Source organism: Erpetoichthys calabaricus, chromosome 9 (assembly GCF_900747795.2).
Source record: "Erpetoichthys calabaricus chromosome 9, fErpCal1.3, whole genome shotgun sequence".
In the NCBI taxonomy this organism is placed as follows: Eukaryota; Metazoa; Chordata; class Cladistia; order Polypteriformes; family Polypteridae; genus Erpetoichthys; species Erpetoichthys calabaricus.
The window spans coordinates 14,645,618-14,672,542 of record NC_041402.2 but is presented as its reverse complement, the minus strand read 5'-3'; positions in this window follow the sequence as shown (position 1 = coordinate 14,672,542).

The following is a 26,925-nucleotide window of genomic DNA, read 5'->3' as shown; positions in this document are numbered from 1 at the left end:
AGTGTGGATGACGAGAATACAAGCGGTCCCAGTACTCAACCCAAAGATGGGGGAACGAAGGACATAGAGCGGGTGCCGAGGTTTCGGCAACCAGGGTGCCAGCCGAAGGGGGGAGCGTTGGCCCTTTTATGAAATAAAAGACGCCAGACAGTGGCATCAGGGCAATGGCTCTGCCCCTGTGTCAATTTTATTTCTTATAGGACCGGACCTTGGATGACAGCAGTGTGAACCTGCTTCATCAGAAACACCCTCGTGGGACTGGCCGCTACGCCCGATGGGTCTTCGCTGGCGGTGGGGCAGTGTCACAGATGGCTCGGGTTCTTACCCAACCGGGACGCCTGGAAGGACCAGAAGGTGGCATTTATATCTTCTGGGCCACGAGGAGGCAACTGCCCTGGGTTATTAGAGGACCATGGGAAAGGAGCAAAGAGGTTCCAACCCATCAGTGCTTCCGGTGCAAAGGGCAGCACTTCCGCCACACCAGGAAATACTGCTGGAAGAACGTCATAAGACATAAGGAGCACATCCAGGTAGAAATAAAAGGGGCCGCCTCACTACACAGTCTGGGAGCTGGAGTCGGGAGTGGGAGCAGGACAAAGCTCCCGTGAGGAGAGGAAAGGCGGCCACGGACATTGAAAGAAGCCCAGAATAGGGGTGACTTGGTGCTGGGAGCACTGTGTGCTGTGTGGGACAGTGTATAATTGTGCTTAATAAACGTGTGCATTTTATAAAGATGTGGTTTCCAACTGGTGGTGTCCGGGCAAGTCTCACAACAGTATATGTGGGTATTTATGGAAAGTATAATATATGGCAATGAGACATTTAAATGTGACGTAATTAACGTAGAAATCTGGGTCAAAATTGATGAAATATTGCATTGTCACCAGAGATCAGCATGTGTGCAAAGCTTGACAGAAATCAGTTTGGTAAAAGTGGGTAAAAAACTTGCAAAATTTGACCCGGATAAACAGGGAGGGCAAGTTGAATAAAATTGTGTAATAATCTCTCTATTATAAAAAAAAATCTTGGAAGGAGACGAGACGATTTTCTCGGAAAGACACTTATACGTCCCATGAGAAAGAGATTTAATCAACGCCCGGAGCCGGAAATAAAGGACAAAGAGTAGATGACAAAGTAGAACTTTGTAAAGAATTAAAAAATGTTGGCACGATACACATGCAGAGCAGGTTAGAGATAATGGAAGTACGAAAATTCGAAAGTCTCAAAAAAAGGATAGGAAAGATCTCATGAGCGCAAATAAATGGAAATTATTACTCAGTGAAATAACAGAACAGCGAAAAGAGATCGAATATATTGTTCGGATTTTAACTTTAAGTCAGAGACTTGTAGATCATCTAATTCGTGTTGCCATCAGGGAAAAAAAAGTAGAGTTTCTTCCCAATGAAGAGGCGTATCCGCGGGAATTAAAAGATTTCAAAAACGTTGGCATGGTACACATGCCAGAGCAGGTTAGAGACAATGGAAGTACGAAAATTCGAAAGCCTCAAAAAAAGGATAAGAAAGATTGCATAGCACAAACAGAGGGAAATTATTACTGGGTGAAATCGAGAGAAAAAGAGATCAAATATATTGCTCGGGTTTAAACTTTAAGTCAGCAACTTTTAGATCGTCTAATTTATATTGCCAGCAAGACTTAAAAGATTCCAAAAACGTTGCCGCGGTATTTAGACCCGTGAGACAAAGACTTTTAACATGAGATTCTTTCAAGTCACGCCTGACTTACAACTATTTTCAAACAAGACCACCGTCATCTAACCTCAGTCGTGTGAATGCTTTTGGCAGACACACTTTCTGCGCTCTCAGCTCTTATAAATTATATCAGGACAATAATTTTATACGTTCTAGATGACACGTCAATGACAAAGTGAAGACGAAAGAGCATTCGACAAACATTCGAAAAAGTCATTTTATTTATTAGAGAGAAAGAAACGATGTTCATTCACAGGCAGTTATACATTGTGTTGTCAAGATGTAAGTCCAAACACGGAATCAAAATTCAATGCAATCCTGAAGAAAAGTTAATTCCAAATATTGTTTTTACTAAAGTTTTAAAGTAAAAGTGAAAATAATGCATATGTAACAATTCCCATGAAAATAACAATCTCTTTAAATTGTATATCCGGTAAACCAAACCTGGGGGTGGACTAGTGGAGCCCCCTAGTAATAATCATAAAACAACAAAAAAAGATTGTGTTGTTGGGACTGACAATGAGGTGGAATTGTTATTGAGAGTAACACACGAGTAGAAGGTGAGCAAAGTGGATAAAGAAACGAGCAGGATCCAATCTGGATAGGGTCACGTAATAAACACAACCCATCTGAGTCTGCGTTTTCAAAGCACTCCATTTTCAGCCACATTTTCAGCCATCCACATTGCAACGCTGAGCTCGAAATTTCCTGCTCTGGAGAGCATTTTCAAAAGTCTCCATTTTCATGGGTTTAAAACCCAGGGGTAGAGTGGACGAAAGGTGAAAACAGAGAGTAGTGCCTGCATTGTTTAAAAGAAATGGAGGTAGTCTGAGGTGTGCGCTCCTCTTTTATTTCCCCACCTGCTACGATGTGATTCCTTTAAAAGAGACAATAGCCAGCAACACTGCAAGATGGGTTTGTTCAAATGCAGGAAGCACATGCAAGAAGGGGGGTAAGGGCAAAGTTCAGGATAATTCCCAAAGGTCTCACAATTTGAGAGGAATGTGCACTGCACTCACCTGGACGAAAATAGTAGTGTTCATCTGCAGAGCTTCCATTCGCTCATTCAGTCTGGCCAGCCATTCTAGGTGATCCGCAATTAAAGGTTTCAGGTCAGTACCTTGCTGCTGAATGGCACCAAATCCACAGTCACTGCTGGGACACAGAGCCTGAATAAAACCAGGATGTAAATTTACAAGTGTGATTGATGACCCATAGAATGTTCCATTAAATAAACCATAAAATGTTTACATAATTGGACCATTAGTTAGTATCAGCCAATTGTCCTGTCTGGAACTAATTGGAACTATCTGTGTGTCCTCTTGCAAGAGAAGGCTTTGCACAACCAAAGAAGGTGAGAGCCATCAATGAGCCTATGGAGTACCTCATACCCACCCAGAGCAAAACACATTGTTTAGACAATGAAATTAGTTTAGTTAGCTAATAGCTGATTTGCCCCAATGTTACATTCAAGTCTTTTCTAAAAATTCATGACTTGTAAGTCTGCTGTAAGTTTAATGATGGTATCGACACTCACTGGCCACTTCATTAGGTACACATTGCTAGTACCTGGTTGGACCCCCTTTAGCCTTCAGAACTGCCATAATTCTTCGTGGCATAGATTCAACAACGTGCTGGAAACATTCCTCAGAAATTTTGGTCCATATTGACCTGATATCATCACACAGTTGCTGCAGATTTATCATCTACATATCCATGATGGAAATCTCCCATTCCACCACATCCCAAAGGTGCTCTACTGGATTGAGATCTGGTGACTGTGGAGGCCATTTGAACTCATTGTCATGTTCAAGAAACCAGTTTGAGATGATATGAGTTTTGTGACATGGCACGTTATCCTGCTGGAAGTAGCCACCAGAAGATGGTCATAAAAGAATGGACATGTTCAGTAACAATACTCAGGTAGGCTGTGGGATTTAAATGATGCTCAGTTGGTACTAAGGGGCCCAAAGTGTGCCAAGAAAATATCCCCCACACCATTACACCATCACCAGCAGCCTGAACTGTTGATACAAGGCAAGATGGATCCATAATTTCATGTCATTGATGCCAAATTCTGGCCCTACCATCTGAATGTCACAGCAAGAAATTGAGACTCGTCACTCCAGGCAATGTTTTTTCAATCTTCTATTGTCCAGTTTTGGTGAGCCCATGTGAATTGTAGCCTCAATTGCCTGTTCTGAGATGACAGGAGTGGCATCCGGTGTGGTCTCCTGCTGCTGCCTTTCTATCAGCTCAAACCAGTCTGGCTATTCTCCTCTGACCTCTGGCATCAACAAAGCATTTTCGCCCAGAGAACTGCCACACACTGGATGTTTTCTCTTTTTTGGATCATTCTCTGTAAACCCTAGAGAAGGTTGTGTGTGAAAATCCCAGTAGATCAGCAGATTCCGGAATACTCAGAGTAGCCCATCTGGCACCAACAACCATGCCAGCATGTTCAAAGTCACATCAATCACCTTTCTTCTGCACTCTGACATTTGATTTGAACTTCAGAAGGTTGTTTTCACAATGTCTTCATGCCGAAATGCATTGACTGGCTGATTTCACATTTACGTCTTCAAGCAGTTGAACAGGTATACCTAATAAAGTGGCCAGTGAGTGTTTATAAAAAGTGCTTGAATTCAGTCTTCACAATTCCACTAGATGTCCTCAAGTTCATGACTCATTGATTAAATGAAAGAATTCTTGTGGATGACCATTGTCAATGATCCATTAGCATAATCATATTCCTCCTCATCTTAGCTCATAGGGTTAGCAGACGGACATGTTGTCAGGTAAATTTCTGACTTCTGCTCCTGACACTTCCTGTCACGTGTCACCTGCCTTTGACGTTGTCCATTTTGCTGTGTTTCCTGTCAATTACTCACAGGGGCAGAATAATAGAAGACGAGCACACCATTCTGTAGGTGCTCAAGCATTGTGCCGAGTAGCCTAATCTGTTAATGGTCCTCATCTTTACTTGGGTTTGGTTTTTGGTTATATGGATTTGTGGGTTGGTGTTTTTGGATTTTAACATTTTTATGCATGCCTGTGGTTTTTCACTTGCTGATGTAATCTTTTAGCCAGGGATCCTCCCCAGTTTATGATTAATTTTTTTCCTGAGTTTTTCATTCAATTCTCATCATTATTCAGCTATTACAGTTATTTACAGCCATTTTTAGATAAGTGGTAAAATAATCAAAACACCTGAGTAAATCAGTCTTTCTAATTCTATTAGATTCCAGTTCTTCTGTATAGTTATGTTTAACTGTCACATAATTTCACAGAACATTTTCATGTTGATGCTTATTTTGTGTTTGTTAGTTTGTCAAATACTAACACTAAATTTAATGTGTTCATCAATCCCACATTTTGGATTTTGATTGCTATGACACAGTGTGAGGATATCACTTACTTACCAGTCTGGGAGGATGCTGTCCCAGATTCTGTGACAGTCATGTCAACCAAACCCAGAGTCTGGAATCCGATGCTCACAATGAGGGAAAGCCAGACAAACACTGGTGTGTCGTAGGTGACCTGGAGTTTCCTGAAGTCACTCTTTGAAAGTACAGCCAGAACTAAATTATAAATAAGCCACAATGTACCTGCTACTCCACTGTGGTAACACTGGCTGCATGAAACACATGTTACAAACTGTGCGTGACTTTTGAGCAGAGGTTGTGATGTTGTGAGTAGGAATATGAAAAAAAAAAAATTTGGACGTGAGCATCAGTAGGGCCTAGGAACCAAGTTACCCAAACTATTCTATAACATTTCAGTAAATATTTACCACTCTGATGCTGATCTTTCTGATCATAAAATAGGTCCTTATGATAGCAATTGATGAGAAGAATTCATAATTAATTGCAGAATTACGGTATTTGAGGGTTCCTCTTGAGTACATCTTCCTCTTGCACAATTTGGCTCAAAACCTAATCAGCACATTGTCATCTCATAAAAGGCTTAAGTTTCGAGTTTGGTGTTTTTCCGTCCAGCCGTTTTAGCTCTAGACTGTCCTCAATGAACTGTGACACACAAACAGACACACACCCATCATCGAGATATCAATGTTTTCGTTATCAGGGGACCCTAAAACAATGAGTTCCGATCAAAATTTTTGACGAATCTAAACCTTTTGCTTGTCCCCCATAGACAATAAAAATTCAATAAAAAGCACTTTACTGTCGAAGAAGGCAAGATCATATTTGGGAATTGTCAGTGTTATGAACTGGGTTCTGTTTTAACTAGAAAAGCTAACACGTCAATTTCTGTGATTAATGTGGCCCATTTAACATGTTAACATGTCCCGGGTCGGCAACGTGGCAGAGCTATGGTCAGGGCAGCATGTATTTTTTTTTTTTAACATTACGAAACAATAATTCAAATAAGTTAAGTGTGTACCTAAAGAATTACATACACATCCAGTACCGTATTTATTATATACCACCTTTAAAATTTTACACAAAATAAAATTTTAATTTTTCATAGATTCTGTAAAGCTTATGAAATGTTTCGTTATCCCAGACCTTCTTACATTTTCCTGATATAGACCAGGGGGCTCGTAGCTCCTCATCACTGTGTCAATTGCCTGCTTTTGTTTTTCAAATGTGTCAGTGCCTTGAGCAAGGTAAAGGTGCTATATAAATAAAATTAATTATTATTATTACTAGACATTAACGGGTGCTAGAACAGTAGTGCATTCTCTTTGATAATTTTTTTTACGCTCATTTTCCTTTTCTTCTATAGATCTATTTGCTCTTCTGAGTCTTTCTCTTTTAGCGTTTTTCTGACGCTCATTTTCTTTTTCTTCTTTTTTAGGTGGCATGTTGTTAGTAGATAGTCACAGTAATATAGGCTTGTACGTCCGTAATATTTTCTGTTACAGTAATACTGGCTTGTATGTGGCTGTAATATGCGTCACTGTATTGTGTGCCTTTAATTTTCTCTCGCAGTAATACTGGTTTGTATTTCAGTAAAATGCGTGTAATTTTCTCTGACAGTAATACTGGCTTTGATATCGTAATATGCGTTTAATTTTCTGTCACAACAGTGGGCAATCAGCAGATTTTCCCCAGTAACTGATGTAATGTGTGGCGTGCAGTTGATACTCGTGCTTGTGGTGTCTCTCCAGCAAGTACTGTGCAGTTCCCCAGTAAGTATTTTAATCCCTGCTGGCTTGCAGCTGATTATTGTATGTGTGGCGTCTCCCCAGCAACGGATTTTATGTACGCGAAAATAAATCTACTTTTAAAAGTCATCCTATTGTAATATCATGAAAATTCGTATATTTAGGAAAACCCCTCCAACGACTGACACTTTACCGGGCCAGGCTTCTTAATCGCAAATCTGACATCCTCAGAGTGAACACTTGCACAACAACAAACACTAATCCCACCTCTTTGGGGAAGCTGGTCTCCGCGTCTCAGTACCCGTTTGGATTTTTCGTGCCTTTTGTTTTAAGTCTTACCTCATTTACAGAAATCCAATTGGATCGACCACGGGATATTTTATAGGTCCCGCCCTCTCTGTCTTGTGTGACGCGTCAGGCGGCCTCTGAAACATCTGCTCAAAGCACCGCACCGTGCCCCGCACATGCGCACTTCACCAGAAGACACACACACACGGACACTGGACGCACACAGGGGTTTTATTAAAGAGGATTGTTATTATTCAGTTAATAACAGGGGGCCTGCACTCCTCCCAGGGCCATTTTAACAGCATCATAGAACCCCAGGCAGGGTAGTATGCTGGGGCGCCTGTTTCGATAGCAAAACAGAAACATACATAGGCATCAGAAACATTGTGGACTCCTATTCTCCTGTGGCCCCCAGCCAATGGCCATTGTGCCCATACGTTAAGTCAGCCCTGAATCCCCCGACCCCACATTCAGCCATATTAAGGCATCAGGTAGCTATAATTGGCAGAGCTGCAGTCTGTGTTGAGGTATTTATCGGGCAATGAGTGGTCAGGAACTATACAGGTAAATGAAATACAGTAATCCCTCACTACTTCGCGGTTCACTTTTCGCGGATTTTATATGTAAGCATATCTAAATATATAACGCGGATTTTTCGCTGCTTCACGGGTTTCTGCGGACAGTGGGTCTTTTTACTTCTGGTATTTGCTTCCTCAGTTGCTTTGCCAATTGATTTCATACAAGAGATGCTATTGGCGGATGGCTGAGAAGCTACCCAATCAGAGCACGCAGTTAAGTTCCTGTGTGCTGCTGATTGGCTCAGCGACGGAGTGCTGCATTAACCAGGAAGTCTCATCTCACTCATTCAGCATTAACGTGCTCCTGCTACTGCATTCAGGGGATTATCACCTTCATCGTCATCATTTTTACTGCGCAGCATATTCATCACCATCATCACGTCATATATAGCTACGTGTACTTCGCTATACAGTAAGTGTAAACTTATCTACCGATTTCATATTGCTTAGCAGTTGTTCCTGTTATTAATAGAGTAAAGGGTGGGTTGTAAACAATACAGGGAGGGTTTAAAAACGTCCAAATACACGTTAAATAATTAAATAAATATGGTGTCCCTACTTTGCGGAAATTCAGTTATCGCGGTCGGCCTTGGAACCTATCTCCCGCGATAAGTGAGGGATTACTGTACTATGATCATGGCAGTTCTGGTGCAATGCTAGAGAAAAGTTGCGAAAAAAGTTTTTTTCATTTCATCTATATATATAAAATCCCTGTGTGCGTCCAGGTGTCTGTGTGTGGGTGTCTTCTGATGAAGTGCACATGCGCGGGGCACGGTGCGATGCGCAATATTACTGTCAGAGAAAGTTAGAGGCGTTTTATGGAAATACAAGCCAGTATTACTGCGAGAGAAAATTAAAGGTACACAATACAGTGACGCATATTACAGCCACATACAAGCCAGTATTACTGTCAGAGGAGATTAAAGACATATTACTGACGCGCACGCCTGTATTACCGCCAGAGAAAATTAAAGGTATATTACGGATGTACAAGCCAGCGGACGTACAAGACGGTATCCTTCAATAAGGGCGCGCACAGGCATCCTTCAATAAGGGCGCGCTCAATTGAGGTCGCCCTTTTGAAGCTCGCCTTTTTGTGCACGCCCTTATTGAATAGAGCCGTACAGGACAGTATTACTGTCACAGAAAATTAAAGACACACAATACACGGCGGCAGCCCACGAAGAACGGTCAGCTCAGCAAGTAAACATCAACAAAAGAAAGGCTGAAAGAAAGAAAAATACGACCAACAAAAAGAATGAGGTCAAAGTCCCTTGCCATTTAATATAGACTGTTCCTACTAATGTTTATGCACTACTGTTCTAGCGCCCGTTATTGTAACAGGCTAAATGACTTGTGTTTCTATAAGATTGGATTAATGTCATACCACATAAGTGCTAGATAAGTTATCTTTAGGTGGCACTAAAACCAAATAATTCTCTAGTTCATCTGTATTTAACTTGCCAGTCTGCCAGGTAGTTTAAAGTGCTGACTGTCTTTATTTAATGACAAAATTGTACAAAACAGAAGTGTAATGATCATCCGTCTCCATGATTCCAGTTTACAGTATCTTCACTTACTGTATTTATGCAAAGAATGCAACATAACCCTCCAAGTAATGCATGGCATCAGTTTTTAAGTGAGACAGTGGCTATGGACATCTTTTTTTAGCATGCCAGGAGCAAAGGTGTAGGTAGATCAGGGTTTTCCAACTGTTTTTAAGTGGTGGCACACCCACAAAATCCCAAGGCACACCACGATTCTACCAACCACAAAAACTTTAAATCTCTTAGACGTGCTAAACTATCCGAAAGGGCGGGACGGGGGTGGGACAGGGGCAGCAAAAAAAAAGCAGCTAGGAGGTTGATGTTCGCAGACGCAGCACTTGGTGAGCACTGTAGCTGTGTTTATCCAAAATTATCAAAGTTCTGCAGCCTTTCGTTCACTTCATAGGATGACTCTAGCTACAGTGTGACGCGTGTTCCAAATAATTCCACAGACAAAATATCTTTGTTTTAAAAGTTTTACTAACATTTCAAGGCAAAACAGTTCACGTAAAAATAGAGAAAAAATTGGTATTAAAGAAGAGAAAAATTCCGTTTTAAAGCTTATTTCTTGCTTCATTTCTCTAAGTTTGGTCATGAGGCATGTTAAGCAAGTTAAACACGTTAAACACAGTCAGAAAACTGTATGCCATCTCCTATTTGAAAACATAAAAGCAGCAGGACTATTTCCTCACTGGCTTAATTAACATTCTGTTCTGCAGAAATAGCAAAGAAAATTCTATCTTATGTTAACTTACAGGGGGGGTAAAAGGCTATACTATATTCTAGGTAGCTGTAAGAAACTAATATTCTATAGAAACTAAGTAAACACTATATGAATTTAGCATCAAACATTAATTGTCTAAGATTGGCTCTTAAAAGCACTTTAGACTTATGCCCCAACTGCTTTGTCCACTCAAACAGGTGGTCCTCTCTGCCAGCCTCACTCCACTAACCCGGGGTCAGAGGCAACTCCTATGACGACTTCCCATCAGCTCGGCGAGAATCACTGGCGAACATGCCCCTAGGAAGATGGACCCCCCAACACGTCTCCTTGCCTGCTACAGTGCTCTCTAAGTGCTGTGTCTGCAAAACGGCGATCTCAGAGCTGCTTTTATGTCGGCTTCCCCACGTAGTCCCGTCCTCCTCATCTCTCTCTCACGTCAGGACCGAGCAGAACTACACCGTTAATTGAGAAACACTTGTGTGGAGTATAATCATCAAGTCGTTGACGGTGATGAACAATTGAGGATGGCATTTATGGAGTTTTAACACAAATTGGAATGTATGCCCATTTAAGAGATGCTAATTTCAATTAAGTCAGATCTTCAGCAGTGCATTCAAAGTCTACAGTCACTTTAATCGTTTAATTTTACTTTGACACGTCTGTGTCTCACATCTCATACCAATTTGATAATTAATACGTTGGCCTAATTTTCTTTTTGCATTCTTTTCAACTTGCCTTTCAGGAAGGCTTTCGAAATCAGGTTGTATCTGCTCAAGTCGTATTTTGTTAAAAGGTCAGGTTTCAGTTCATTGTTTAAGTTTAAACTATGCCATTGATTCCTTTGTGTTGATTCTACATTAACGTTGTGATTCAGTGAGTATTTACTTCATGATTTATGTATTAATTTTATAATTACATGTTTTAATGTTAGATTCGATTAATCGTGATTAATTACCTACATTTATGTGACTATTTACAATTTCCAGCCCTAGTTTTAACTTTTTCTCACGTTTTTCTGTACTCTTTTCAGACCATTTCACTAATGGTTTTTCAGCCATTGAATTGAGGCATTATTATGTTTAAAGTTTTGATGCTACTTTGAATGAATCAACTTTAAATCACCTTTGTAATATTACTGAGTACGGCTTTAATACGGAGTTGTGCTGCAATCTCTTTTTCACGCCAACACCACTGAGGACTGTAGGTGGCCTGTTCAACAGTAAGAAGTGAGCTGATAATTAGTAACATCGTACTTCTGATATATCCAACTAACCAACGATATTGACTGAAACGGGCAAAGCCAGGTAAGACGTCTAGTTTTAACCTCCTTAGCGTTACAATTTTTCTCAAAAAAACATGTAAAAAGAGTTGCATTTTTTCACTTGAAAAATAACAGACATGTAAAAAGTATAATAATAAAAATACATAATTGATAACAATTATATGAGATTAGTATTAATAATAATTACATGAAATTAGTATTATAATTATATGAAATTAATAATAAAAAATAAGATAATTATATGAAATTAGTGTTAATAATATTTATACCCATCCATCCATTATCCAACTCGCTATATCCTAACTACAGGGTCATGGGGGTCTGCTGGAGCCAATCCCAGCCAACACAGGGCGCAAGGCAGGAAACAAACCCTGGGCAGGGTGCCAGCCCACCGCAGTAATATTTATATGAAATTAATAATAAAAAATGATCATTAATATTATTACTAGGGGGTTCGCCCCCTGCTCGCTTCGCTTGCCAACCTCCCGGCCTGCACTATGTGCCCGCCACTTTGTGTCTCTGCAGCTCGTGTTGTGAAGAGGGGGGCTGAACGCACCCCAAGAAGACGCGGTCGCTCCTCTGAAACCCCCTCTTAAACGGTGATACAATGGGAAACAAATAGTTTTGCTCGATCAGCTGCTACCGTGCCACGTGATCTGCATCTCCCACAGCGCTTCGAACAATTAAAAGTCTGTACAGCAGCTGTCTTTGTCATCTACTTTTTGTCTTTTATTTCTGGCCCCAGTATGGTTAAATCTTTTGGCACAAAGTCTTGTCTCGCGGGGCATGAGTTTTTGATATTTTTTTAGTTTATAATTTAAAAACGGAATAAGAATCTGAAAATCTAACAACATCACGTTAAAGTTCGTTAAATTCTGAAAAGAATGATACCAAACATATATACTTAGGTCTTAAAATAAGCCACCTTATCGTGGTGGAGGGGTTTGCGGGTCCCAATGATCCTAGGAGCTCTGTTGTCCGGGGCTTTATGCCCTTGGTAGGGCCACCCAAGGCAAACTGGTCCTAGGTGAGGGATGAGACAAAGAGCGGTTAAACAAACCTCCTATGATGGAAAACAATTTTGGACGGCGTTTTCCCTTGCCCGGACGCGGGTCACCGGGGCCCCACTCTGAAGCCAGGCCTGGAGGTGGGGCTCGATGGCGAGCGCCTGGTGGCCGGGCCTGCACCCATGGGGTTCGGCCGGGCACAACCCGAAGAGGCAATGTGGGTCCCCCTTCCCATGGGCTCACCACCTATGGGAGGGGCCAAGGAGGTCGGGTGCAGTGTGAGTTGGGTGGTGGCCGAAGGCGGGGACCTTGGCGATCCGATCCTCGGCTACAGAAGCTGGCTCTTGGGATGTGGAATGTCACCTCTCTGAAGGGGAAGGAGCCTGAGCTAGTGCGCGAAGTTGAGAGGTTCCGGCTAGATATAGTCGGACTCACCTCGACGCACAGCTTGGACTCTGGAACCAATCTCCTTGAGGGGGGCTGGACTCTGTACCACTCTGGAGTTGCCCCCGGTGAGAGGCGCTGAGCGGGTGTGGGTATACTTATTGCCCCCCGACTTGGACCCTGTACATTGGGGTTTACCCCGGTGGACGAGACGGTAGCCTCCCTTCGCCTTCGGGTGGGGGGACGGGTCCTAACTGTTGTTTGTGCATATGCACCGAACAGCAGTTCGGAGTACCCACCCTTTTTGGAGTCCCTGGAGGGGGTGCTAGAGGGCATACCTTCTGGGGACTCCCTCGTTCTGCTGGGAGACTTCAATGCTCACGTGGGCAATGACAGTGAGACCTGGAAGGGCGTGATTGGGAGGAATGGCCCCCCCGATCTGAACCCGAGCAGTGTTTTGTTATTGGACTTCTGTGCTCGTCGCGGATTGTCCATAACGAACACCATGTTCAAGCATAGGGGTGTTCATATGTGCACTTGGCACCAGGACACCCTAGGCCTCAGTTCGATGATCGACTTTGAGGTCGTGTCGTCGGACTTGTGTCCACATGCCTTGGACACTCGGGTAAAGAGAGGGGCGGAGCTGTCAACTGATCACCACCTGGTGGTGAGTTGGCTTCGATGGTGGGGGAGGATGCCGGTCAGGCCTGGTAGGCCCAAACGTGTTGTGAGGGTCTGCTGGGAACGTCTGGCAGAGCCCCCTGTCAGAAGTAGCTTCAACTCCCACCTCCGGCAGAACTTCGACCACATCCCGAGGGAGGTGGGGGACATTGAGTCCGAATGGGCCATGTTCCGTGCCTCTATTGTTGAGGCAGCTGACCGGAGCTGTGGCCGTAAGGTGGTTGGTGCCTGTCGTGGCGGCAATCCCCGAACCCGTTGGTGGACACTGGCGGTGAAGGATGCCGTCAAGCTGAAGAAGGAGTCCTACCGGTCCCTTTTGTCCTGTGGGACCCTGGAGGCAGCTGATAGGTACCGGCAGGCCAAGCGGAATGCGGCTTTGGTGGTTGCTGAGGCAAAAACTTGGGCGTGGGAGGAGTTTGGGGAGGCCATGGAGAACGACTTTTGGACGGCTTCGAGGAGATTCTGGTCCACCATCCGGCGTCTCAGGAAGGGGAACCAGTGCAGTGTCAACACTGTATATGGTGGGGATGGTGCGCTGCTGACCTCGACTCGGGACGTTGTGGGTCGGTGGGGGGAGTACTTCGAAGACCTCCTCAATCCCACTAACATGCCTTCCAATGAGGAAGCAGAGCCTGGGGACTCAGAGGTGGGCTCCCCCATCTCTGGGACTGAGGTCACCGAGGTGGTCAAAAAACTCCTTGGTGGCAGGGCCCCGGGGGTGGATGAGATACACCCAGAGTTCCTCAAGGCTCTGGATGTTGTAGGACTGTCTTGGTTGACACACCTCTGCAACATCGCATGGACATCAGGGACAGTGCCTCTGGATTGGCAGACTGGGGTGGTGGTCCCCCTCTTTAAGAAGGGGGATCGGAGGGTGTGTTCCAACTACAGAGGGATCACACTCCTCAGCCTCCCTGGAAAAGTCTATTCAGGGGTCCTGGAAAGGAGGGTCCGTCGGATAGTTGAGCCTCGGATTCAGGAGGAACAGTGTGGTTTTCGTCCTGGTCGCGGAACAGTGGACCAGCTCTATACCCTTAGCAGGGTCCTGGAGGGTGCATGGGAGTTTGCCCAACCAGTCTACATGTGTTTTGTGGACTTGGAAAAGGCATTCGACCGTGTCCCTCGGGGAATCCTGTGGGGGGTACTCCGAGAGTATGGGGTACCGGCCCCCTTGATAAGGGCTGTTCGGTCCCTGTACGATCATTGCCAGAGCCTGGTCCGCATTGCCGGCAGTAAGTCGAACCCGTTTCCAGTGAGAGTTGGACTCCGCCAGGGCTGCCCTTTGTCACCGATTCTGTTCATAACTTTTATGGACAGAATTTCTAGGTGCAGCCGGGGCGTTGAGGGGGTCCGGTTTGGTGGGCTCAGGATTGGGTCACTGCTTTTTGCAGATGATGTTGTCCTGTTTGCTTCATCAGGCCGTGATCTTCAGCTCTCTCTGGATCGGTTCGCAGCCGAGTGTGAAGCGGCTGGGATGAGAATCAGCACCTCCAAATCCGAGACCATGGTCCTCAGCCGGAAAAGGGTGGAGTGCCCTCTCAGGGTTGGTAGCGAGATCCTGCCTCAAGTGGAGGAGTTCAAGTATCTTGGGGTCTTGTTCACGAGTGAGGGAAGAATGGAGCGTGAGATCGACAGGCGGATCGGTGCGGCGTCCGCAGTAATGAGGGCTCTGCATCGGTCTGTCGTGGTGAAAAAGGAGCTGAGCCGCAAGGCGAATCTCTCAATTTACCAGTCGATCTATGTTCCTACCCTCACCTATGGTCATGAGCTATGGGTAGTGACCGAAAGAACGAGATCGCGAATACAAGCGGCTGAAATGAGTTTCCTCCGCAGGGTGTCTGGGCTCTCCCTTAAAGATAGGGTGAGAAGCTCGGTCATCTGGGAGGGGCTCAGAGTAGAGCCGCTGCTCCTCCGCATCGAGAGGAGTCAGATGAGGTGGCTCAGGCATCTTATCAGGATGCCTCCTGGACGCCTCCCTGGTGAGGTGTTCCGGGCACGTCTAACCAGGAGGAGGCCCCGGGGAAGACCCAGGACACGTTGGAGGGACTATGTCTCTCGACTGGCCTGGGAACGCCTTGGGATTCTCCCGGAAGAGCTAGAAGAAGTGGCCGGGGAGAGGGAAGTCTGGGCATCTCTGCTCAAGCTGCTGTCCCCGCGACCCGACCTCGGATAAGCGGGAGACAATGGATGGATGGATGGATGAAAAAATGTGACATAAAAAGTCACATAAAATCGTTGCACAAAATCGTTGCACTTTTAGGCTTAAGATTTATATATATATGTATATATAGAGTAAATTATTATTATTATTATTATTATTATGCTAATACCTGATATTATCAGCAGCTACTGGTTCCCATCTGTTTGAACAGGAAAACCGTTTAGGCATACGATTATTTATTTACCCTAACGGTTCGTCTCAACAACAATTCTTTCGATCATGTGATCATCAAGAAATAACTTTAAGTAAATAAGTGGATCTTGGCTGTCAACATTCACTTTTATTCTTGACTGCCCCCCAAAATCAAAATGAGGTGGTGCTTGCTGGTTTATTTGAAGCAGAGTCAGAAACCCAAACTCCATCGAACGTCACTTTCGGTTTCACTGTCCGCTTCAGTTTCACTGCCTCAAGTCAGATTCATTTCGTCTGATGAGAGGCTCCTTAACATCTGTGCTCATATCACCGTCAACAACGTGCAACACCTGAGCTGCTGAAAAACATTTCTTACGAGATGTCATTATGACGCTAAGTGAACATGCATCTCTACTGTTGCCAGGGTAACGTTTGGGCTTGACGCTTATATAAGACACGCCTACACCGTTGCCCGAGTAATGCTCAGCACTATCGCTGTTAGCAGTTTTACAGGCTTCAGTAATCCTCGGGTCTAAAGCTTACGCAAGATGCGTCTATACAGTTGCTCGCGTGACACTCAGGACTAACGATAAGGAGGTTAATTTAAATGTATTGTTAATATATTGTACTTCTATGATGAATGTGAGACTCATCAGTAACAGAATGTTGGTTCGCCGATATTGATATACAGTAGTCTGAACTCAAAAGAATCATAAGTAAAACGAGTTGAGACAAAACATGCTAATGACATCACGCAGGACACACATGAGCGTTCATACCCCATTGAAATCAACTGAATGAATTCATTCATACTTGTGAAATGATTTGTATGATGTCCTGGAAAAAACTGTTCAGAAAGTATGAATCCTTTGTGAGTCACCCGTCACTATAAAGCATGGCATTCACTCAAGAAAATCATAAAAATCACAGAAGTGCCAATTTATTACCCAGTGCTAATCCCTCCAAGCCTCAAAACATAATTTTCAGCAGAATGAATTATAATAACTGCTACGCTGTACCCAGCGTCCACAAAGGCAATGCTTTATCATCTGATTTGGAGCATCTTTATGTATTGGAATTAGTTTGTGAAAAGGGTTATTATACATACCAGTGTCATGTTGTCTTTCACCTCTGTAATGGAGAGACGCAAGTGCTCCAGCTTGTCAATCTGCTTCTTTAATCTCTCCTCAAGTTCTTTCATCAGGACCAGGTTTTCGTCAATCTTTAGAGAATCTCTTAAAGCCATATTGGAAATCTGAAATAGTAACGCATTGAATATTAAATATGCCAGCTAGAGCTGGAATCACATTTGAATGTTGCGTTCTAGTCGACTCTTTTAAAATGACTGGGAGAGATCTGCGACTGGAAATGTCAGCCAAATCAGCCAGCTGGAGTGACCAGCACGGCAATGCTGCGAGTTGAGACGGCCTTTACTGAAACCAGTTTTCAATATCATGTGCTACGTTTACACAAAACATATTTGTTAGCGATCATAGTTTTTTAATCGTTTTCACACTAATATTAATTAAATATTAATATTTTAAGTGAATGATAATTTGTTTGAATTTAATATTTCCTAATATTTAAATCTATGTTTAAAACAAAGCAGTTATTTTAATTCTTATTATAACAAACTGAACAGGTTTGTTGAGTCACAGCAGCAGGTAAAGCCATCAGAGGAAAAACAATTCCAAGGTTTTCTCTGTGAGAGGAACAGTGGAGCCAAGAACTGACATTGGGTTCAGAAGAAATGGCCAGCCAGAAAAAACACTCCAGCGTGGTGTACAAAAACCCAACCATGATGTTTTATAACTGTTATGAAGACCTAAAGAAGCACGAGGTAAAGTCTTGTTACATAACAGCAAATGAGTTATAGATGTGTTTGTGCAGGACCTAAACTAAATCCGTTCAATCTCTTATATAGTGCCTTTCACATCTATCTAGTAATCAATCTGTTACATAGTGCCTTTCATATCTATGTATATGTTATATAGTGCCTTTCATATCTATCTAGTAACCAATCTGTTATATAGTGCCTTTCACATCTATCTAGTAATCAATCTGTTACATAGTGCCTTTCATATCTATGTATATGTTATATAGTGCCTTTCATATCTATCTAGTAACCAATCTGTTATATAGTGCCTTTCACATCTATCTCTCTATTTGTTATATAGTGCCTTTCACATCTACATATGTTATATAGTGCCTTTCATATCTATGTATGTTATATAGTGCCTTTCATATCTATCTATCTAAATTGTTTTAACTTTTTTTGAGCTGTACTGTTTGCAATACCATTTGATGTTGTGTTTTTTCAAATTATATTTCAAATATTTTGGGAAAGGGGGTGGCATGGTGGTGCAGTGGTAGTACTGCTGTCTTGCACCAAGGAGACTGGGTTTCACATCCCAGGTTGCTCCCTTCACGGAGTTTGCATGTTCTCCCTCTGTGTGTGTGTCTGTGTGTGTGTGTGTGGCTTTCCTCCCACAGTCCAAAGACATGCACATTAGTTGGACCAGTGATGCTAAATTGCCCATGGTGTGTGTGTGTTCACCTCGCAGGGACTGTTCCTACCTTGTGCCCTAAGCTCGCTCGCTCCCTTGTGACCCTGCTCATACATACAGTACTGTATATACTTAAGACATATTTTGTCTTAACTGTAAATAGATAGATAGATAGATAGATAGATAGATAGATAGATAGATAGATAGATAGATAGATAGATAGATAGATAGATAGATAGATAGATAGATAGATAGATAGATAGATAGATAGATACTTTATTAATCCCAATGGGAAATTCACATTCTTCAGCAGCAGCATACTGATACAATAAATAATATTAAATTAAAGAATGATAATAATGCAGGTGAAAAAACAGACAATAACTATGTATAATGTTAAATATTAACGTTTACCCCCCCTGGTGGAATTAAAATGACTCGCTCTTTAAAATTCAGAAGCCCTCACTGACTTTTTTTTTCTTAGAATACCATCAAAAGGTTTGATGGGCAAAAACAGGTCAAGATTTCTCAGACCTTCACATTTTTCTTCTTTAAAAAAGGAACTATTCAGGATTTTAAATCTGAAACCACAAGTTAATTAAAAATTAACTTAAAAAATGAACAATATCTTGCAATATTCTTTCAATATAGCTAATGCTTAATTCAGTATTTTTCACTTTGTATGCATGTGTATGTTTACATTCTCTGTCTTGTATTTATTTATCTCAGGTGTGTGTACTTATCAACTGTGTGTATGTCCGTCATGTAACTAAAGTTACACACGCTGATGTTAGGAGCACACGCTGGTACCAGATCCCAGATTAGGGATGTGATAGACGGCCAGCAGCTCAATCCGCTTAGCTAGCAAACAAGAGAACAATTGAGTTCAACTTTGTTTGATATCTCTATATATAATCTTAATTTGGATCTTGATCTTTGTTTGTCCGCGAATGAATTAGAAGAAGGAGCACTAGATGGCAGTAGAGAGACAGCTAAAACATAGGCATTGCATTAAGAATCTCCTCCAGGCTTATACTACTGAAGACTGTAGTACTCCAGTCACACCTCAAAACACAAACATTCAAACTAAACAAATTGTTGTGCTTTAAATTAACTAATCTTTATATATAATCTTCATTTGGATCTTGATCTTTGTTTGTCCGTGAATTCCATGCATGCGTAGACCACCTTCCAGTTTAGTACGTTGTTGTTACTCACGGATGTCAACAATGTGCTGGAATAACGAAAGGGGTGGTGGACAGTGTTACACTGGTTAGCTCCTGAGGCCTGGTTAGAGAATGAGATCGCCAAAGATAAAAGGTACGTGCCTACGTAACATATGAATGAAAGAAAGACAGTGGGTAAAATGAATGACAACGTAACAGCACGTTCCGGAAATTATTATTGTTATGTCGTAGTCGGCAAGTGCTGCGCGTCTCACAGTTGTACCCTGGCTTGCTCACATGTCAGTGAAGAGATCCCTATTTATGCTTTAAAGAGCCTGGATACCTATGTGTCGCCCTTTTATAACCATTGCTCCGTGTATATTGCCTTACTCTTTGGGTTGCCACAAAGCAACCTACAAGACTGGAGAAAGGTTGAGAAGAGATCGTGAGAGGAAACGACAGCGTCGTGAAAACAAGACGGACTGTGAACGGAGAGAAGCAGAAATGCTCCTACACCACCACATACTGTAATTACTATTCGAACAGCGATTCCGAGTAGGCCGTTCCTATCGAATCAATGTCCAAGGGTTTTCTTTTGTAATTTTGTTTCCCTTATAAAAAATCATAATGCTGTGCGACGAAGGGCCCAGTTCACGACTGGCAGCCGCGTTTAAACAGGGAGCCCTTCACAGACAACTTTAACACGCGCAACGTAGTTGGGCGCACATGGCTAGTTTAAAATAAAGTGTTACTTAGGTCTTGATGAGTTTGAGTCCAGATAGTCTCTTAAGTGTGTGCCACATTGAAAAGATAGACTGCAATTCAGATTGTGGATCGTGATTTTGTGTTAAAAGGATCATGATATGATTTTTTGGAAAGATCGCCCACCCCTAATTTGACAAATCAAGTTTTCAAATTTATGTAGGATTCATTAATCCTTTGGTGAGCTACTTGGAAATGGGTGGCGAGCTACCGGTAGCTTGCGAGCGACATGTTGGAGACCCCTGCTCTAGAGACACCCATGAGAGAATTGTGCTTAAAAGTGGGTGGGAACAATTAGTGAGCTCACTGAGTGTCACATTTCTAAACCAATCCAACGCCTTAATGAAGGCGGAGCTCGAAGTAGGGGTGGAGATTGTGAATTGCAGAGATCAGAGGGGATCTCATTCACCTGGTCCAACAGACAGCAAGTTTCTGTTTACGATGAAACATCCACATTCGAGACGTCCCATTAAAAACCTCTCTAAGTCATATAAATGTGTGTCGTGTGTGCAGAGAGAACATTGCACATTTTAAAAAAATAAACATAACTTCATGCAAGGGAAAAACCTTTATGTAGCATCACTGGCATTCGATGACATCAACGGACGAATGGTAAACACGAACGGTGCATCATCACAAGTGCTGTGTGTGCTCCCTGTTGTTCAGCGTTATGACGATAGTGTAAGAGTCGATGTAAGCTTGAAAGCGTGAAAGAAATTGCAGCTGTATTCAAAAATACAGTGTATACTCGCGTTTAAGTTCTCCTGCAGATAAGTCAGGGCTTGATTTTACAGTATAATTTCCAGTATATTATAATGTCGGCCGTTTAAGTTGAATCTCACTCTATTGGTCCAAGAGATTATGATATGCTGACGCCCACCTGAGACAGTAACCACGGAGCACACGGCCTCCTTTTATATTGTTCCTGTGTGACCACACGCAGGAGCGGACTTGGTCTCAAAACCGGCCTGGGCATCCTTCAACAAGTGAAGTGACGAGGTCGACCCACTCGGCCCATTATTCATTGTAATTTTCTTAAAATTTGTGATGAGTACGCAGCTCGCTACTTGCTATGAGCCTATGATATGAACTCTACTCAATAATCAAACTTACAATGGAATAAATTATAACCGAGGTTATAATGAAAACCTCACATGATTGAAATGTTCCATTAACTTAACGATAAACTATAAATGTTCCATCCTAATATGAAAAATTCCCATCCTGTGCTTTATAACTTTATTTTATCATACTAATAATCGCAGCTGAAAACCACTAATTATCGCTCACGCTGACAACCAGAGAACAATAAAATGCATAATAGATAATCTAAACTAATTATTAGTACCGAAGAATTTAAATACTAGATATGAGATAAAATAAATTGCAATAATGTATATGCTAACCAAAATGTAATGGTATCCAAACAGAAATCGGCAAAAGGCAGTTTTGACCAAATTTTGCGTTGCAACGTTGTGTACTGACAACTAAAACAATTTCATGACGTAATACGGTATATTATATAGGACTATATAAATCACAGTACCTGACAGATAATGTTTAGTAGTTTAGAAAATTACTTTTAATGTCAAACAGTAACCAGTACATAAAATTTATTTCATGAAACGGCCAGCTCATGACTAGACCAGAGTCCGCGGCCCACAAGGAATTGCCCAAATGCCCTAATGGCCAGTCCGGCCCCTGACCTCACGGTAATACCCAAACTATTCCTGAAGTGACGTTTGCACTGTTTTGTGTTTTTTAGTATCTCACACCCTCATACACCTTTATCGTAAGAGCATCCCTTATCTACAACGGAGCGTTCGATCAGAAGAAAATCTTAAGCTGGTTTTAAATTAAACGTCGTTGAAGTGGAGAAAGAAATTGGTAACTGCGCTGCTGCAACAAAATTGGATGTGTCTGAGAAACTGATGTGAGATTGGAGGAAGCAAGAACTCGGGGTCTGATTTTATGATCGATTTTTCGGGTTTCAAGACCCGACTTTTACGCAAGTATATACGATATATGAACTGCAAAATATGCACCTGAAGTAAATGGTGTGTCACTCCATCAAATGGACTGCTGTTAAGACAACAAACAACGAAGAGCCACAGGAGATGCGGATTTCAGGACTCAAAACACCCGAATCACAAAACTGACTAATGACACGAGGAGATGCACAGATGAGGCTGCACAACATTCACCTTTCTTACTGTACGTCTAAACAGATAAAGAAATTTAACACTACTGCCTAATTGGAAATGTAAACGTGCCATGACAAAATAGTTTTAACACGTCATATATCTGTAGCTGTCAAGCAAAAAAAACAATTAACTTGTTTGAACAAATTACATAATTCATTCAAACAAATTATGTAACTCATTCAAACAATTAACCCATTCAAATGAATTACATATCTCCTTCAAACAAATTACGTAACTCATTTGAATGAATTACTAACTTGTTTGAATGAATTAGGTAATTCTTTCGAACAGATTAGTTTTATTTTTTTTTTCCCTGTCTCTAATTTCAGCAGTACGGAGCCCCATTACATATTAATTTGTTTGCACAGATTATTATTATTTATCGTTCTTGCAGTCCAGTTTTTACTATGAAGCCTCATACAGTTTTCCTGACATACAGCTCAGTAAACCTTAAGTGAACTTGTAAGGTGGGCATTAACATCAGTAAACCTGAAGAGGAACTAGTTGGAAGACCACCACAGTTGAAACGGTTCTTTTGAGGAGTCCTGAAATGAGTTTCAAACGCAGGAGAAGTTACGAGAATGGATTTATGGAATTTTTCTCAGAGAGTGTGATATTCCAGAGTCAGTAGTGGAAACATTAATTGAAGAAAAGGTAAGTTTAAAATCTAGTCTATAATGGCACAGCGCAGAATAGACTGAAACTATTGAGTGGGTATACTCTTCTGGTTCTGGTTCACTAAATTGCATAGCAAGAAAAGTAAATGGCTACTGAAATAAGAGTAGGGGAAAAAACTAAAATAATCTGTTTGAACGAATTACGTAATTTGTTCAGAACGAGTTATAATTCGTTGTAGCGGATTTTTTTTTTATTTTCCTGGCACCTACAGGGCTCCGTACCAATGACCACAATACTTGTCTAAACTCTGTCTACTGTCATTACGTCATATAGTGATGTAATATTTAAAACGACGGAAAGATATCATAGCATACAGATGCTTCTCGGATGTGTGGAGCCCAGTAGCTGTGGTGATCTACGAATGTGTCTATCTGTCTGTCCCCACTTATGCGGCGCTCATACTTTTTCTTCTTTTTTCAGCTGCTCCAGTTAGGGTTCGCCACAGCGGATCATCTTTTTCCATTACACCACGCAAATTCATTTTTAAGCTTCAGTTACCTTGTGCTGCTGAGCTCCTGAATCGATGACAGCAGTTTTAACTTTTTATTTTATTACAGCGTTAAGTCTTTTGTTCAGTTATCTCTCCCTGAAACCCGACAATACGAAATGGAGGAATCGGCGGCAGGTATTCAAAGAAGAAGCCCTGTAGACGTGGACTTTGTAGCGCAGGATTTCGCCGCTATTCACTACACACTTTTTAAGGGTGCGTCTCCAGACTTGAACTCAAACGAGAATACACCTCTGGCCCCGCGAGACTATTCACGCAATTGTAACAATTCCCTCTTTCCATTATGGACAATATAACAAGACAATATATTTGAATTATGCCCCCCCCCGGAACATCAAAACAGAAAACAGTAACATTGAAAAGTTAAAAAATGCTGTTTAAATAGTAATCACAAAAAAAGTCTGTGTGTTATGTGTGAAGTGGAAGCTCCCGTTACGGGACAGATTATGACATGCCGACTTTATACAGAACTAAAAGCCAAGGCTCTCCACACAACTCGCCGTATCCTGAAACCAAAGCTTTCACGTGAAGATCAAAGCCGACCTGCGTTTTAACGTTCTAAAACTTCAAATTTTGATCCCCGAAAATGTACCTGTTTAGGGGGTTGACACCAGTCTTTCGATCGCAGAAGACGCAGCCCTTTTGTCACAGCGGAATCAGTGGAATGTCGTGACGTCAGCGGATCTCCTTTGCTAAAGCCTGAAGGCGCGCGAGGGGGAGGCAGGATTTTAACCGCGACCCCCCCCCCCCTTTTTTTTTGTTCACGCCTGGTATGCCGGCCAGGTGTCTGTCTACATGTTCCGTGGGTGATTTTGAATAACAAGGGGGATTTCGAAAGGTGGCTTTAAGAAAGCACTTCACAGAAACATGTAGACCGTAGTGACAGAGGGCGCTGCCTTACTTGGCAAGTAATATGAAAGTTTAAACTGCAGGTTTTTCTTTTACCGTAACATTGTAAAAAAATGCGCATTGAAAAGGGCAGCTGATTTTTTATCCTTACTGAGCATTTGACCACCTAAACTATCAAGGCCACACCAGGAGAGGCTGCAGTCTAAAGAGGCCGATTGTCGTTAAAGTACAGGCTGCCATTTAGTATCCATCAGACGAGGGGCGCCAGAACACCCCCTCACAATTCTGGGAGCAAATGTGGAGGTGGTGCATTGCTACGAGAACGTGGGGGGCTGAATTTGTCTCATAACATAGAGAAGCTGTAATAATAATAATAACAATAATGCATCTTGTTCAAAGCGCTTCACAACATTTTAGAAAAGTAGAAAAATAAGTGCAACATATATATAGTAAAGGCCAACCCTGACACAGATAGGCATACCACACAGGTTCAAAGCACGCGAGTTATTTTTATTTTTCCTTGTGGGAAACGCCTTCCTCGTCCCCACAAGTCAAACACATGGTCCCAAAACACAAGCACACCTCTACACAGTACTTCCCCTCTCCCTCTCCTCTTCCCGACTCTGCCTACCACAGTAACGACTGCTGGCTCCTTTTATAACACCCCCGGAAGTGCTCCAGGTGCTCGTTTCCGAGTGTGACGGAAAATCCCCCCAAAAAACTCAGTAGCTGTTGCAGCACCCCCAGATCCCAACAGGGCTGAACCAACTCTCCAACTCTCGTGAAGCCCTGCGGGAGTCCGAGGCACCCAGGTGGCTCCCCAGGTTTTTCCAGCATGAAGGTGTCCCAGCTGGGCAAGGGTCCCTATCCGCCACACACACACTATATATATATCCATCCATCCATTTTCCAACCCGCTGAATCCGAACACAGGGTCACGGGGGTCTGCTGGAGCCAATCCCAGCCAACACAGGGCACAAGGCAGGAACCAATCCTGGGCAGGGCGCCAACCCACCGCAGGACACACACAAACACACCCACACACCAAGCACACACTAGGGCCAATTTAGAATTGCCAATCCACCTAACCTGCATGTCTTTGGACTGTGGGAGGAAACTGGAGCGCCCGGAGGAAACCCACGCAGACACGGGGAGAACATGCAAACTCCACGCAGGGAGGACCCGGGAATCGAACCCAGGTCCCCAGGTGTCCCAACTGCGAGGCAGCAGCGCTACCCACTGCGCCACCGTGCCGCCCCTATATATATATATATATATATATATATATATATATATATATATATATATATATATATATATATATAAGCAGCTGGAGATCCACAAAGGGAGAAAAAATGAATCACGTATCATAAAGTAGTTTTTATTCCTGAGCTTTCAGCCCCTACCAGGGGTCTTCATCAGAGGATAATGCTTAGACTTACAAAAATCAAAGGCAATATATAACACAATTCGTTGGGGTGGGGTACAGGTCGTAACGTTTTATTTATAAATGTCTGTTAATAGCTCACGCCTGGACAAACTGGCGAGGAAGGCAGGCTCTATTGTTGGCATGGAGCTGGTCAGTTTGACATCTGTGGCAGAGCGACGGGCACTAAACAGGCTCCTATCAATTATGGAGAATCCATTGCATCCACTAAATAGTGTCATCTCCAGACAGAGGAGCAGCTTCAGCGACAGACTGCTGTCACTGTCCTGCTCCACTGACAGATTGAGGAGATCGTTCCTCCCCCAAACTATGCGACTCTTCAATTCCACCCGGGGGGGGGGGGGGGGGGGGTAAACGTTAACATTATAAAAAGTTATTGTCTGTTTTTACCTGCATTATTATCATTCTTTAATTTAATATTGTTTTTTTTTGTATCAGTATGCTGCTGCTGGAGAATGTGAATTTCCCCTTGGGATTAATAAAGTATCTATCTATCTATCTATCTATCTATCTAATAGCGTTTTTGTCTGATAGCCCCCATCCCACTTGGTACACACTCCCTTATCAACACGGTGTGTCTGAAGGCGCAGCACGCATCCTGTCCAAATCAGGCATTAGAATAGCACACAAACACGCGAACAATCTGCGCACTGTCCATTTCAACGCTAAAAACAAGAAATCGACAGCAGAAACACTAAATGCAGTTTATAGCATTCCATGCAGTTCTTGCCCAGCAGTATACATAGGACAAACATCAAAAAGAATCGCAACACGTATACAGGAACATCGCAACACCGTTAGAAGGAAGGACCCACGATCACAGATCTATACACATACAAAATCAACAGGACATACATTTAACTGGGCCAAATGTACAAGTAAGATTTAAGACCAGTACTAAAAGTGCCAGAGAACTGGCTGAATCTTGGCTATCAGACAAAAACGCCATTAACAGACATTTTGGACATAAACCCAGCATACGCAAACTTAATTAGAACATGTTCATAAAAAACAAAACGTTACTACCTGTACCCCCCCCCAACGAATAGTGCTATATATTGCATTTGATTCTTATAAGTCTAAGCATTATCCTCTGATGAAGGATTCTGGTAGGGGCTG